Source organism: Aotus nancymaae, unplaced genomic scaffold (genome assembly GCF_030222135.1).
Source record: "Aotus nancymaae isolate 86718 unplaced genomic scaffold, 86718_ANA_hifiasm-v0.15.2.pri h1tg000059l, whole genome shotgun sequence".
Classification (NCBI taxonomy): Eukaryota; Metazoa; Chordata; class Mammalia; order Primates; family Aotidae; genus Aotus; species Aotus nancymaae.
In genome coordinates, this window is record NW_026988473.1 from 43,023,156 (window position 1) to 43,038,998 (window position 15,843).

Consider the following 15,843-nt stretch of genomic DNA (forward strand, 5'->3'; position numbering starts at 1 on the left):
GTAGCTGGGATTACAGTGGTGTGCCACCATGCCCCACTAATTTTTTATATTTTTAGTAGAGACAGTTTCACCATGTTGGCCAGGCTGATCTCCAACTCCTGACCTCGTGATCTGCCCACCTCAGCCTCCCAAAGTGTTGGGGTTACAGGTGTGAGCCACCTCCCCTGGCCATGTTTTATTTAATTCTTAATGAGGTACATGGGTATTGCTGCTTGAATGAGTAAAATCTCAGCTGACCCTAGGGAGTGGTTGAAGGTTGTGAGACTAATAAATGGTTAAGCTGCATGTCTGGCTGGTGCTTGTTTACAGAGTCACAATCCTTCAGAATAAAGCCTGCAGTGGCTCACGCCTGTCATCCCAACACTTTGGGATTACAGGTGGGCAGATCACCTGAGGTCAAGAGTTTGAGACCAGCCTGGCCAACATGGTGAAACCCCATCATTACTAAAAATATAAAAATTAGCTGGGTGTGGTGGCAGGCACCTGTAATCCTAGCTACTCTGGGGGGCTAAGGCTCCTTGAATCCAAGAGGCACAGGTTTCAGTGGGCTGAGATCATGCCACTGCACTATAGCTTGGGTGACTGTCTCAAAAAAAAAAGTTTCCATTAGCTTTTTCTTTGTAACATCTACTTTGACCCAGTTGGAGACAACATATGCCCATCATTTGTCCTAATCTATCCATGTGAGAACATAGAATTTGTAGGTTTCCTTCAACAACTATTATCTTCCTTGAAAAATCATCTTTTCAAGTGGTAGGGGTCCATCTTACCTTTTTTTGTTGTTGTTTGTGTTTTTGAGATGGAGTTTCGCTCTTGTTGCACAGGCTGGAGTGCAATGCCACAATCTCGGCTCACTGCAACCTCCACCTCCCAAGTTCAGGTGATTCTCCTGCCTCAGCCTCCCAAGTAGCTGGGATTACAGGCATGAGCTCCCATACCCGGGTAATTTTTTAATTCTTCCATATCTCCAAAGGCACTAGGCTGGACATATTAAACTTAGACATATCTGTGGTTTTGTTTGTTTTTTGGACAGTCTCACTCCCACCCAGGCTGGAGTGCAGTGTCATGATCTTGGGTCACTGCAACCTCTGTCTCCCCCGTTCAAGCAATTCTTGTGCCTCAGCCTCCTGAGTAGCTGAGGTTACAGGTGCCCACCACCATGAATGGCAAATTTTCTTATTTTTAGTGGAAACGGGTTTTGTCATGTTTGCCAGGCTGGTCTCAAACTCCCAAGATACCTGCCCACCTTGGCCTCCCAAAGTGTTGGGATTACAGGCATGTGCCACTGTGCCCAGCGTGTTGTATCATTTTATAAGATATAACTAAAATCAGGCACAGTGGCTCATGCCTGTAATCCCAACACTTTGGGAGGCCAAGGTGGGCAGATCACTTGAGGTCAGGAGTTCTGAGACCAGCCTGGCCAACATGGGGAAACCCCATCACTACTAAAAATACAAAAATTAGCCGGGTGTGGTGGCACACACCTGTAATCCCAGCTACTCAGGAGGCTGAGGCAGAATTGCTAGAACCCGGGAGGTGGAGGTTGCAGTGAGCCAATATCGCAACACTGCACTCCTGGCTGGGTGACAGAGTGAGACTCCACCTCAAAAAAAAAAAAAATAGACATAACTAAAAACAGTCTCTTCCCTTTTGCAGCCCCACCTTCCTGAAGATGAGGGCAACCACTTTAAATACATAGCTGTTTCTCTGGTATATAATATGCCTTCTTATTTCTAAGTAACATTCTTTTTTAAAAAAAAAATGGAGGTGAAATTCACATTACAAAATTCCACATTTTAAAGTGGCATTTGTTCATTCATAATATTGTACAACCACCACCTTTATCTAATTCCAAAACAGTTTCATCACCTTGAAGCAAAACCCCACATTCTTTAGTCCCAGTATTTTGGGAGGCCAAGATGGAAGGAACGCTTGAGCCCAGGAGTTTGAGAGCAGCCTGGGCAACATAGTGAGACCTCTGTCTCAAAAAAACAAAAGCCCATACTCATTAAGCATTTATCCCCATTTTGTTTACTTCCCTTAACCCCTGGCAGTCACCAATCTGCTTTCTGTTTTTATGGATTTGCCTATTCTGAATATTTCATACAAGTGGATTCATACAGTATGTGACCTTTTGTGTCTCGCAGTCATTCACTTAGCATCATGATGTTTTTTGAGGTTCATTAACATAGCATGTGTCAGTACTTCATTCCTTTTTTTTTTTTGAGACAGTCTCACTCTGTCACCCAGCTGGGAGCACAGTGGCACAACCTTGGCTCACTGCAACCTCTGCCTCCCAGGTTCAAGTGATTCTCCTGCCTCAGCCTCCTGACTGGGATTACAGGTGTGTGCCACCATGTCCAGCTAATTTTTGTATTTTTAGTAGAGACAGGGTTTCACCATGTTGGTCAGGCTGGTCTCAAACTCCTGACCTTTGGGAGGCCTCCAGGGCCATCAATCCGAAGATTCTCTGCCTCCAGGGTCAAATTTCTCCTTTATCTTCTGTCTTCCTCATTTTTGGTTTGCTCCATTTTGGAGGATGTGGGAACCACCACCTCTAGCAGTCCCTAGCAAAAGGCTCACTCCTTGGACTTCATTTTTTTCTGTTCATCTCAACTCATGGTAACTTCATCTAGTCTATGGCTTTCCATGCCATCTTTAAGGCTACTACACTCAAACTCGTACCTCCAGGGCAGAGCCTCCCTGAACTCCAGACTTAGGTGTGCACCTGCTATTCCACATCCCCCCTTGAATCTCTAATAAACACCAAATATTTTTACACAACTCCTTTTTTTTTGAGATGGAGTTTTGCTCTTGTTGCCTAAGCTAGAGTGCAATGGCCTGACCTCAGCTCACTGCCACATCTGCCTCCTGGGTTCTGCCTCAGCCTTTGGAGTAGCTGGGACTCCAGGCACCCGCTACCACTCCCGGCTAATTTTTTGTATTTTTAGTAGAGACGGGGTTTCACCATGTTGGCCAGGCTGGTCTCCAACTCCTGACCTCAAGTGATCCACCTCCTTGGCCTCCCAATGTGCTGGGATTACAGGCGTGAACCACCACACCTGGCCAGAAATAATTTTCTTTAAACATTTTTAGCATCACTTACTGTTTGTACCTTTAAAAACAAAAACCAAATGCTATTGCCAAGAAGTCCGATGTCATTCTGATACCCACTCCTTTGTAACTTGTTGGTTTGTTCTTTTCTTTTTTGACTCAATGCTTTCAGGATGATCTTATTAGTACTTGGTGTTCTGAAATTTGCAAAAATACCTTGGCTTTTATTTTTTTCATTTGTTTTGCAAGGTACTCTGAGCTATTTCAGTCTGAAGATTATCTTGCAGTTCTGGGAAATTTTCTTGAATTGTTCCTTTAATAATTTCTTCCCCACTATTTTCTATGTTCTCGTTGCAACACTCTTTATTATTTGTACATTAGACTTTCTGGAACTCCCACCATGGCTGATTTCAGGTTACTAATGGGATGTTACAAGGGGTTGGTATGAGATGCTCAGGAGCGGACCATTACATCATATCTCTCTTCTGCAGATATAACAGATATAGATGACTTTGAGACCATGGATAATAGTTAAATGGCGTGAAATAATTAGAAATTGGTGAATTCTGAGGATTTGCTATACTTGTTTTGAATATACTTTATTTACCTGCTAGTTTATACAATTTTTAATAATGCCTGTGTTTAACTGGCTTGCAGCATTCCTGAAAGTTTGAGAGTTGGCTGTTGTGAGCCCATACAAGCCAGCCCTAGCACACCACTGTTCAGAGCTCATCCTTGTTCCCTGTTTTTTTTTTTTTTCTTTTTCTCTTGGAGGCAGAGTCTTGCTCCTCTGTCCCCCAGGCTGAAGTGCAGTGGTGCAGTGGCAAGATCTCGGCTCACTGCAGCCTCTGCTTCCTGGGTTCAAGCGATTGAACGCCGGGCTGTTCCTGCCTCAGCCTCCCAAGCAGCTGGGATTACAGGAGCCTGCCACCATTCCAGGATAATTTTTGTATTTTTAGTAGAGATAGAATTTTGCCATGTTGGCAGGCTGGTCTTGAACTCCTGACCTCAAGTGATCCACCTGCCTTGGCCTCCCAAAGTGCTAGGATTACAGGCGTGAGCCACCACGCCTGGCCCTGACTTCTTTTTTATAGAAACCTGTTGTCTCATGGATATATATATCTCATCATCTCTGAATACATTAATAAGAATCTTATGGTTTTTCTGACTCACCGTTGTTTTTGGAGTTCCTTTTTGCTTGTTGATGTTAGAGGTCTTCCTCAAGTATAGTAATCTTTTGTGGGATGTCTATTATGAGTTCCAGTATATAGAGTACAGGATTTGAATTGTATTCAGATGCAGTTACTCTTTTTAACTACTAGGTGGCGTATATCGCTGTTGTTGCTGGGGATGCTGACATTATCTTACACCTGCAGCTTTTTATAAATTCTTTATTTTTATTAGTTTTAGAGATGGAGTTGGTCTGTGTTGGCCAGGTTGGTCTTGAACTCCTGTCCTCAAGTAATCCGTCTGCCTCAGCCTCCCTAAGTGTTGGAGTTATAGGCATGAGCCACTGTGCCTGGCCTGCTTTTTATAAATTAAAAGGCACTTTTACTTTTATTATTTCTTTGATTATCAAAGCCTCCCAAAAAGCTGATTCCAGATTTTTGGGTGGCATTTTTTTGGGCTGGGCATAAATTCACTAATTAAAAAAAAATTACTTTTTAACTTAAAAAAATTTAAAAAAAAATCCTTTAAGATAAGGAAACAGGCTTAGGAAAGGTAATTAACTTTGAGACTCAAACTAAAGCCACTAGGATGGCTTGAGTTCCTATCACCATACCTTGGCACCTCTTGTGATCTCTTCCTTAGGTTTTTTTTTTGAGATAAGTGCAAATAATAAAGATCTCAGCTCATTGCAACCTCTGCCAATTCTGCCTCACCCTCCTGAGTAGCTGGGATTACAGGTGCCCACCACTACGCCTGGCTAATTTTTTTTTTTTTTTTTTTTTTTGAGACGGAGTTTCGCTCTTGTTATCCAGGCTGGAGTGCAATGGCGCAATCTCGGCTCACCGCAACCTCCGCCTCCTGGATTCAGGCAATTCTCCTGCCTCAGCCTCCTGAGTAGCTGGGATTACAGACGCGCCACCATGCCCAGCTAATTTTTTGTATTTTTAGTAGAGACGGGGTTTCACCATGTTGACCAGGATGGTCTCGATCTCTTGACCTCATGATCCACCCGCCTCGGCCTCCCAAAGTGCTGGGATTACAGGCGTGAGCCACCGCGCCCAGCTCTCAATTTTTTGTATTTTTAGTAGAGATGGGGTTTCACCATGTTGGCCAGGGTGGTCTCAAACTCCTGACCTTAGGTGATCCACTCGCCTCGCCATCCCAATGTGATGGGATTACAGGCATGAGCCACTGCGCCTGGCCAGTAAAGGGTTTTAATCACAGGAGTGACAAGACCAGCTTTCTGGCAGCTGCTGGCTGTGTGAAGAATGGATGAGGGTGGGTGCAGGGGAATGGACTCAAGGGCCTCAGAGCTAGGGGGAGGTTTGATGTGGGAAGTGAGAGGTTTGCAAGATGACAGCCAAGGCAGAAAGGAGGAGGGCGGTCCATGCACTGAGATGGAGATCTGTGAGGGAGGGGCAGGCTTGGGCAGTGCACTGTGAGTTCAGCTTTGGATGTATTGTTTGGAATGTCTTTAAGATATCCAAGTAGAGGCCAGGCGCGGTGGCTCATGCCTGTAATCCCAGCACTTTGAGAGGCTGAGGTCGGCAGATCGCTTGACATCAGGAGTTCAAAACCAGCCTGACCAACATGGTGAAACCCCATCCCTACTAAAAATACGAAAATTAGCCAGGTGTGGGTGGTGAGAGCCTGTAGTCCCAGCTACTCCAGATGTGGAGGCAGGAGAATAGCTTAAATCCGGGAGGTGGAAGTTGCAGTGAGCCGAGATGGCTCAAAAAAAAAACAACCATTCTTGAGCACTTACACATGCCAGGCATCAGGCATTGCAGTGAGTATTTTGTTTTGATTTTTGGGTTTTTTTTTTTTTTTTTTTTTTTTTATTGAGACAGAGTCTTCTTCTGTCCCCCAGGCTGGAGTGCAGTGGTGCGATCTTGGCTCACTGCAACCTCTGCCTCCCTGGTTCAGGCAATTCTCCTGTCTCAGCCTCCTGAGTAGCTGGGACTACAGGCGTCCACCACCATGCCCAGCTAATTTTTGTATTTTCAGTAGAGATGGGGTTTCCCCATATTGGCCAGGCTGGTCTTGAATTCCTGGCCTCAAGTGATCCATTTGCCTCGGCCTCCCAAAGTGTTGGGATTATAGGTGTGAGCCACCTTGCCCAGCCTTGCAGTGAGTATTTTGTAAATAGGTAGTTTCCCCACTTTTTCGTGGTTTCCTTTATCCATGGTCAACAGTGGGCCGAAAATATAAAATGGAAAATTCTAGAAATAATTCATAAATTTAAAATAACTTTTATTAAAGTATATTGTCATAATTGTTCTATTTTACTAAATTATTGTTGCTAATTTCTTACTGTGCCTAATTTACAAATTAAACCTTATCATAGGTATGCGTGTGTAGGAAAAAACATAGCATATAGAAGGTTCTTGGCTGGGTGCAGAGACTCACACCGGTAATCCCAGCACTTCAGGAGGCTGAGGCAGGCAAATCACCTGTGGTCAGGAGTTCAAGACCAGCCTGGCCAACAGGGTGAAACCCTGTCTCTACAAAAATAACAAAAATTAGCCGGGCATGGTGGTGTGCACCTGTAATCCCTGCTAATAGGGAGGCTGAGGCAGAAGAATTGCTTGAACCTGGGAGGTGGAGGTTGCAGTGAGCCAAGATCATGCCATTGTACTCCAGCCTGGGCAACAGAGTGAGAGTCTATCTAAAAATAAATACATAAATGAATAAAATAAGGAAGATTCTGTAACTATCCAGAGTTTCAGGCACCCACTGGGGCCTTGGGACATAACCCCTGAGGACAAGCCGGGGGACTACCATATTGTCTCATTTAATCCTCATGGTCACTCTATGAGGTAGATAGTATTAGCATCTCCATTATTCAGAAGAAACTAGGGCACAACAGGTAGAGTAGGCAGATAATTTGACACACTGGTGAGATGGTAAAGTCATAAAGCAGGCCGGGTGGCGCTCCCTCCTGTAATCCCAGCACTTTGGGATTTTGGGCAGATCACTTTAGGTCAGGAGTTCGAGACCAGTCTGGCCAACATGATCAAACCCCATCTCTACTAAAAATACAAAAATTGAGCCAGCCATGGTGGCTCATGCCTATAATCCCAGCTACTCTGAAGGCTGATGCACAAGAATTGCTTGAACCTGGAAGGTGGAGGTTGCAGTGAGCTGAGATCATGCCACTGCACTCCAGCCAGTGCAACAGTGAGAGATTCGATCTTATAAAAAAAAAAAAAAAAAAAGTCATCATGGAGAAGCAGAAAGTGAAGCCATGGTCACATGAAATTGCCTAAGGACAGAAGAGTCCAGCTTCTTTCCCATCTTACCTCCATTGCACCCAGCTGGGCCCCTCTCAGACCTGCCCTCCTGGCAGTAAATGGTGTGCCTGGGTCCACCTCGGGTGTGATAGATTGTATGACCACAACAGGCCAGATGCAGTGGCTCATACCTATAATCCCAGCACCTTGGAAGGCCAAGGTAGGAAGACCTCTTGAGACCAGGAGTTTGAGACCAGACTGGGCAACATAGTGAGATTCCCATCTCTACAAAAAATTAAAAAGTTAGCTGGATTTTTTTTTTTTTTTTTGCCAAAATTTGAAAGGCTGAGGTGAGAGGATCGCTTGAACCCAGAGTTTGAGGCTTCAGTGAACTATGATTGGGACAGAGAGATACTGTCTGTAGGAAAAAAAATGACCACAACAAAATCTGTCCCACTTGTCTTCTTAGAACCTTACTGCTCTCCAATAAAGATGTGGTGTCTATTTCCTCTCCCTAGCAACATGGCAGGCTTGTGGCTGGCTGTAACCAGTAGGATTCAGCCAAACTGACACTTGAGGAATTCCGAGGCCAGGGCAGAAAAGCCCTTGTTGCCTGGGATACTCATGTCTGGGGTCCTGAGCTGCTGTGAAACCCACCCTGAGGCTGCGACGTTGTGAGGAGGCCTCAGCCGTGTGCGGGTGATCTGGAAAACAGCCATGGTGGAGGTCAGGTGACAGCCAGTGCTAACCACCAGGCTCGTGAGTGAAGATACCATGTGATTTCTGCCTCCAGAAGCTTTAAGTCACCCCAGCCACTGAATCTTCCCAGCTGAGACTACAGACATTTTGGAGTAGAGAAGCCATTTCTGTAGTACTCTAACTTTTTTTTTTTTTTTTTTTTTTTGAGGCAAGGGTCTCCCTGTGTTGCCCAGGCTGGTCTCAAACTCCTGGAGTCAAGCAATTCTGCCTTGGCCTCCCAGAGAAAGTGCTGGGATTACAGGCATGAGCCACTGCACTCAGCCCTGAATTCTTGACCTACAGAATCCTTGAGCATAATCAAATAATTATTTTAAACCACTAGGTTTTTGGGATAATTTGTTTCATAGCAAAAGTAACAAGAACGTTTTGCTGAGGAGGGAGAGGCTGTGTTTCTATGGCCCCACGGCTGCTGGAGGGACAGGGTGGAAGCTTTCACTTGCCTCTCCCCATTGACCACGCCTCCCAGTTCTCATCTCAGCCTGCAGTGGAATTACCTGTGGATGTGTCTGTCTGTTCTATCAGACTGGACTGTGAGCCCCTGTCGGGGAGGATGGCAGAAACTGTCTTGGTTGCCTCATATTTCCAGTGCCCAGAACAGGGCCTGGCACATAAGATAATCGGCAGATCCTCGCTGGGTGCGTGCATAGCAGTTGGTCTGATGTTTATTTCCCGGTTAGAACTGCCAACAGTGAGGATCCCAAACCTTTTCCAAGGACTTCGTGGGAGCTGGAAGGAAGCTCTTGCTGGCTGCCTCCCACAGAGACATATGATTGGACTGAAAGCAATTTTTCTGAAAGCATTCTGGTGAATACAACATTCTGATTGAAACAGTGATTTGATTGAATATGAGTATTTCCCAGTTGCTGGGTTGTTATTTTTTTTAAATAATGTTAGTCATTTTCATGCTTCATAAAGCTATTTTCAATGCTTTAAAAGTTTTTAAGCATTTTTGTCCTTTTACTGAACTTTTCAGGGGTTTTCCCTAATTATTTCTAATTTGTTTTTAGCCTACTTTTACTGTTTTTCCAATATTTGTAATAGTACAAAGTTGGAACTGCCTAACTGATTAGTGGGCTGCTTAAATTAAGGTATGAAATATTCCTCTATATTAATATATACACAATTCCATTTTTGTAAAAAAATTATGCACATACAAATATCTAGAAAGATATCCACCAATGCTTCTTGACCAGGAGGCGTTCATTGGGATACTCCCAGAAGACTTTTAAAAATACTGATTTCCTTTTTTTTTTTTTTGAGACCGAGCCCCTCTCTGTTGCCCAAGCTGGTGTGCAGTGGCATGGTCTCAGCTCACTGCAACATCTGCCTCCCGGGTTCAAGTGGTTCTCATGCCTCAGCCTCCTGAGTTGCTGGGACTATAGGTGTGAACCACCATGCTGGGCTAATTTTTGTATTTTTAGTAGAGATGGGATTTCACCATGTTGGCCAGGCTACTCTCGAACTCCTGACCTCAAGTGATCCAGCTGCCTCAGTCTCCCAAAGTGCTGGGATTACAGGTGTGAGCCACCACTCCTGGCCTAAAATACTGATTTCTTTTGTTTTTGTTTTTGTTTATTTTTGTTTGTTTTTTGAGACAGAGTTTCACTCACTCTGTTGGCCTGGTTGGAGTGCAGTGGCGCAATCTCAGCTAACTGCAGCCTCCCCCTCCTGGGTTCAAGCAATTCTCTTGCCTTAGCCTCCCAAATAGCTGGGACTCCAGGTGCATGCCTCCATGCCTGGCTAATTTTTGTATTTTTAGTAGAGAGGGGGTTTCACCATGTTGGCCAGGCTAGCCTCGAACTCCTGGCCTCAAATGATCTTCCCACTTCAGCCTCCCAAAGTGCTGGGATTACAGGCATGAGCTACCATGCCCAACCTAAGATACTGACTTCTTCATGCCTGTAATCCCAGCACTTTGGGAGGCCGAAGTAGGAGGATCATTTGAGTTCAGGAGTTCGAGACCAGCTTGGGCAACATAGTAAGATTCTGTCTCTACAAAAAATTAAAAAATTAGTCACCCATGGTAGCACATGCCTGTAGTCCCAGCTACTCGGGAGGCTGAGCTGGGAGGATTGCTTGAGCCTGGGAGATTAAGGCTGCAGTGAGTGGTGATCACACCATTGTACTCCAGCCTGGGCTACAGAGCAAGACTCTGTTTCTCATGCCACTATGCCCAGCTAATTTTCATATTTTTAGTAGAGACAGGGTTTCACCATGTTGCCCAGGCTGGTCTTGAACTCCTGACCTTAGGTGATCCACCCACCTCGGCCTCCCAAAGTACTGGGATTACAGGCGTGAGCCACTGTGCCCGGCCAATAAAAAATATTTTTAAAAAATTGATTCCTTTACTCCAGAAAGGGAAGAAGAAGAAAATAATGATAAATAGTGATTCCTGAGCTCTGTCTGGGAAAGGAGAGATCTGCTAGGATGGGGAGTGGGTTGGGAGTGGGGAACCAGGCATCTGTATTTTTAAGAGGCATCTGGGATTGGGACCACTGACTTAGAATCACAGAGGAGTAAACCCAGAAGGTACTTAATTCAGTCCTCATTTTGTGTATATGCGAGTTAGACTCTGAGAAGGGACTTGCTCAGGGTCACACAGTGGGAGGGATGGTGAGGACTGGAGTCTAGGCCTCCTGGCTCCTGGCCTAGTTGCCCTTTCTTCTTTGTTCTTGCTCCAGGTGTGAACACAAATTGTCTCTAGGTGGGATTATGGGATTTGTTTGAATCGTTCTTTTGCATGTTTCTATTTTCTGATGTTTCTTTAAGAGTATGAATTGCTTTTGGCACAAGATAAAAACAAAGAATAAAAGAAAGGATAAGGCCAGGTGCAGTGACTCATGCCTATAATCCCAGCACTTTGGGAGGCCAAAGCAGGCTGATCACTTGAGGTCAGGAGTTCGAGACCAGCCTGGCCAACATGGTGAGACCCTGTCTCTACTAAAAATACAAAAATTAGTGCCGGGTGCGGTGGCTCAAGCCTGTAATCCCAGCACTTTGGGAGGCAGAGGCGGGTGAATCACGAGGTCAAGAGATCGAGACCATCCTGGTCAACATGGTGAAACCCCATCTCTACTAAAAATACAAAAAATTAGCTGGGCATGGTGGCGTGTGCCTGTAATCCCAGCTACTCAGGAGGCTGAGACAGGAGAATTGCCTGAACCCAGGAGGCGGAGGTTACGGTGAGCCGAGATCGTGCCATTGCACTCCAGCCTGGGTAACAAGAGCGAAACTCCGTCTCAAAAAAAAAAACAAAAACAAAATACAAAAATTAGCTGGGCCTGGTGGCTCATGCTTGTAATCCTAGCTACTTGAGAGGCTGAGGCAGGAGAATCACTTGAACCCAAGAGGTGGAGGTTGCAATGAGCTGAGATCATGCCACTGCACTCCAGCCTGGGCAACAGAGAGAGACTTTTTCTCAAAAAAAAGAAAAAGCAAAAAGAAAAGATGAGCAAATTCTGTTAAAGCTATTTTACCTGGTGTCACCTCCCCAACTTCTCTACCAGCACCCCCAGGCAGTGGCACTACTTACAGTCCCATACCGGATTGGATTGCCTCTACAAAGACAGCGGCCTTTAGGGACAGTCTGTCTGGTTCAGAGTTAGGGACACACAGATCACAGCTGTGAGCTGGGTACAGGGAAGCCAGTGTACTCTGGGTACACAGATCCCCTGGGCCTGGCCCGCCCAAGAGTACGTAGATGCCAGGTGAGGAAGAGGCAGGTCCTAGAATAGAGGTCCTCAGGGCACCGGCCCTTGAGCCACCAGGGAGCCCCACCAGAGGGCAGCAGAAGCCTGGTCCAGAGCTCCCATCAAGCCTCCTGCAGGTTTGTCACTGGGGATCAGGGGAAGCTTCAGGGACAATTTAGGTCCTGTTCTGAAGGAGGGGAGAAAAGCGTACTTTAGGTTTGTATGAGGGCATGGCCTGTACAAAGCTAAGGAGGCAGGAATTCATGAATCAAAATGTGCTGAGGTGAGGATGAGAGAGCACTAGAATATAAGGTCCCTGCAGGCAAGAACTGTGTCTGTTGTCTGTATGTAGCTATAGTGTTAGAACAGTGCCTAGCACACAATATGTATTCCGTTGATATTTATTAATCAAATGCATAAATGGGAATACTGCTAGTGGGGAGAAAATGAGGAAGAGAAAGGGCGGCAAATGTTTGGGTAGAGGACAAAAAAGAAAGGAACTTTTACTTATTGAGCGCCTACTCTTTCTTGGACAATGTGCTAAATGTTTCTGAAGTTAGTTTTTAATTGAGAAAGTAGTACATGCTTAAGGTGAAAAACTATTAAAGTTTTTTAAAATGTAAAAACAAGTCTTATCCTTACACCAGACCCTCTAGCCTCCTTTTCAGAAGCTAACAATGTTTTCTGCATTTTTCTAGAAATGTTATACATATGCACCTTGGGTCACCTGCTCCCTTCTGTATCTCTCAGAACTTCCAGATGCCTGACATATTCTCTTAGAGCAGGATTTCTCAAAGTGTGGTCTGGAACTGCCTTCAACAGAATCACCTGGTGGGAATGTAACTTACTAAACATGCAGAATCTCTTAGCTGGGCATGGTGGTGCACGCTTGTAGTCCCAGCTACTCAGGAGGTTGAGGCAGGAGGATTGTTTGAGCCTGGGAGATGGAGGCTGCAGTGAGCTGTGATCACATTACTGCACTCCAGTTTGAGTGACAGAGTGAGACCCTGTCCCCCCCCAAAAAAAGCAGAATCTCAGGCCAGAATCACAGACGCCCACAATCAAGGGAAGGGAATCTGTATTTTAATAAACTGCAAGGAATTCTGATGCCCATTAAAGTTCAAGCAGCATTGCCTGGACTCACACAATCACTCACTGAGGAGGGGGTTCAGATAGGAATTGCATTGAATCTGTAGATTGCTTTGTAGTATGGACATTTTAATAATACTGATTCTTCCAATCCATGAACATGAAATATTTTTCCATTTTTTTGGTGTCCTCTTTAGTTTATTTCATCAGTGTTTTATGGTTTTCATTATAGAGATCTTCAACTTCTTTGGTTACATTAATTCCAAGGTATTTGATTTTATTTGTGGCTATTGTAAGTAAGTGGCATTACATTTTCTTTTTCAGATTGTTCATTGTTGCTATATAGAAATGCTACTAATTTTTGTATGTTGATTTTGTATCTTGCAAATTTATTGAATCTGTCGCTTCTAATAGGTTTTTTTGTGGAGTCTTTAGGTTTTTTTTGAACTATAAGATCATATCATCTATAAACAAGGATAAGTTGACTTCTTCCATTCCAGTTTGGATGCCCATTATTTCTTTCTCTTGTCTGACTGCTTTAGCTAGGACTTCCAGTACTATGTTGAGGAACAGTGATGAAAGTGGGCATCCTTGTTGTGTTCTTAGAGGAAAGGCTTTCAGTTTTTTCCCACTCAGTATGATATTAGCTGTGGGTCTGTCACATAGTGCTTTTATTATATTAAGGTATATTCCTTCTATTCCAGTTTTTAAGGGTTTTTATCTTGACGGGATGTTAAATTTTATCAAGTGCTGTTTCAGCATCAATTGAAGTGATCATATTGTTATTCTTCATTCTGTTGATGTGATGTATCACGTTGTTTGATTTGCATATGTTGAACCATCCTTGCATCCCAGGGACAAATCCCACTTGGCCACGATGAATGATCTTTCTAATGTATTGTTAAATTTGCCTGTATTTTCTTGAGGATATTTGCATTAATATTCATCAAAGATATTGGCTTGTAGTATTTATTTATTTATTTTTTGAGATGGAGTCTTACTATGTCACTGAGACTGGAGTGCAGTGGCACAATCTCGGCTCACTGCAACCTCCGCCTCCTGGGTTCAAGCAATTCTCTGCTTCAGCCTCCTGAGTAGCTGGGATTACAGGCACCTGCCACCATGCCAGGCTGGTCTTGAACTCCTGACCTCATGATCCACCTGCCTTGGTCTCCCAAAGTGCTGGGATTTCAGACGTGAGCCACCATGCTCAGCCTGTAGTTTATTTTTTTGATGTATCTTTGTCTTGTTTTGGTATTAGGATCATAATAGCCTCATAGAATAAGATTGGAAGTATTCCCTCCTCTTCTGTTTTTTGGAATACTTTGAGTAGGAGTGGTATTAGTTCTTCTTTATTTTGTTTTGTTGTTGTTGTTGTTGTTGTTGTTATGCCTTCACCCAATTAATTCTTCTTTAAACGTTTGGTAAAATTCAGCAGTGAAGCCATCAGGTCCTGGGCTTTTCTTTACTGGGAGACTTTTTATTACAGCTTTGATATTGTTATCTGTTATTAATCTTTCAGGTTTTGGATTTCTTCCTGGTTCAATCTTGATGGGTTGTATCTGTCTAGGAATTTGTCCATGGGATATTCTAGATTTTCCAATTTATTGGCATATAGTTGCTCATAGTAGCTACTAATGGTCCCTTGAATTTCTTCAGTATCAGTTGTAATGTCTGCTTTTTCCTTTCTGATTTTATTTATCTGGATATTCTCTCTTTTTTATAATTTATTTACTTTTTTTTTTGAGACAGAGTCTTGCTGTGTTGCCCAGGCTGGAGTGCAGTGGTGTGACTGGCTCACTGCAACCTCCACCTCCCAGGTTCAAGCAATTCTTGTGCCTCAGCCACCTGAGTGTCTGGGACTACAGGCATATGCCACCACACCTGGCTAATTTTTGTATTTTTAGTAGAGATGGGTTTTTACTATGTTAGCCAGTTTGATTTTGAAGTACTGACCTCAAGTGGTCCACCCACCTCAGCCTTGCAAAGTGTTGGGATTATAGGCATGAGCCGCCATGCCTGCCCCTTCTCTCTTTTTTTCTTAGTCTAGCTCAAGATTTGTCAATTTTGTTTAACTTTTCAAACAACCAACTCTTTGTTTCATTGATCTTTTGCATTATTTATTTCTGCTCTAATCTGCATTATTTCTTTTCTTCTTCTAATTTTGTGTTTGGTTTGCTCTTGCTTTTCTAGTTCTTAAGATGCATCAGATTTTTTTCTTTTTTTTTGATGTAGGCACTTACAGCTGTAAAATTCTCTCTTAGTATTGCTTTTGCTGTGTCTCATAGGCTTTGGATGTTGTGTTTTCTTTATCACTTGTTTCAAGAAAATTTTCAATTTCCTTCTTAATTTCTTCATTGACCCACTGGTCATTCAGGAGCATGTTGTTTACTTTCTTTCTTTTTTTTCAGTGCTCCAAGACATCTGAAACATTGTTTAATTTCTGTGTATTTGTATAGTGTCCAAAATTATTCTTGCTATTAATTTCTATTTTTATTCCATTGTGGTCAGAGAATATGCTTGATATTTCAATTTTTTTCTTTTTTCTATTTTTTTCTTTGAGACAGAATGATGCCCTGTCACCCAGGCTGGAGTGCAGTGGCGCAATCTTGGCTCACTGCAAACTCCACCTCCTGGGTTCAAGTGATTCTCCTACCTCAGCCTCCTATGCAGCTGGGATTAGAGATGCACACCACCATGCCTGACTAATTTTTGTATTTTTGTAGAGATGAGGTTTCACCATGTTGGCCAGGCTGGTCTCGAACTCCTGACCTCAAGTAATCCGCCCACCTCAGCCTCCCAAAGTGCTGGGATTACAGGCATGAGCCACAGCACTCAGCCAATATTTT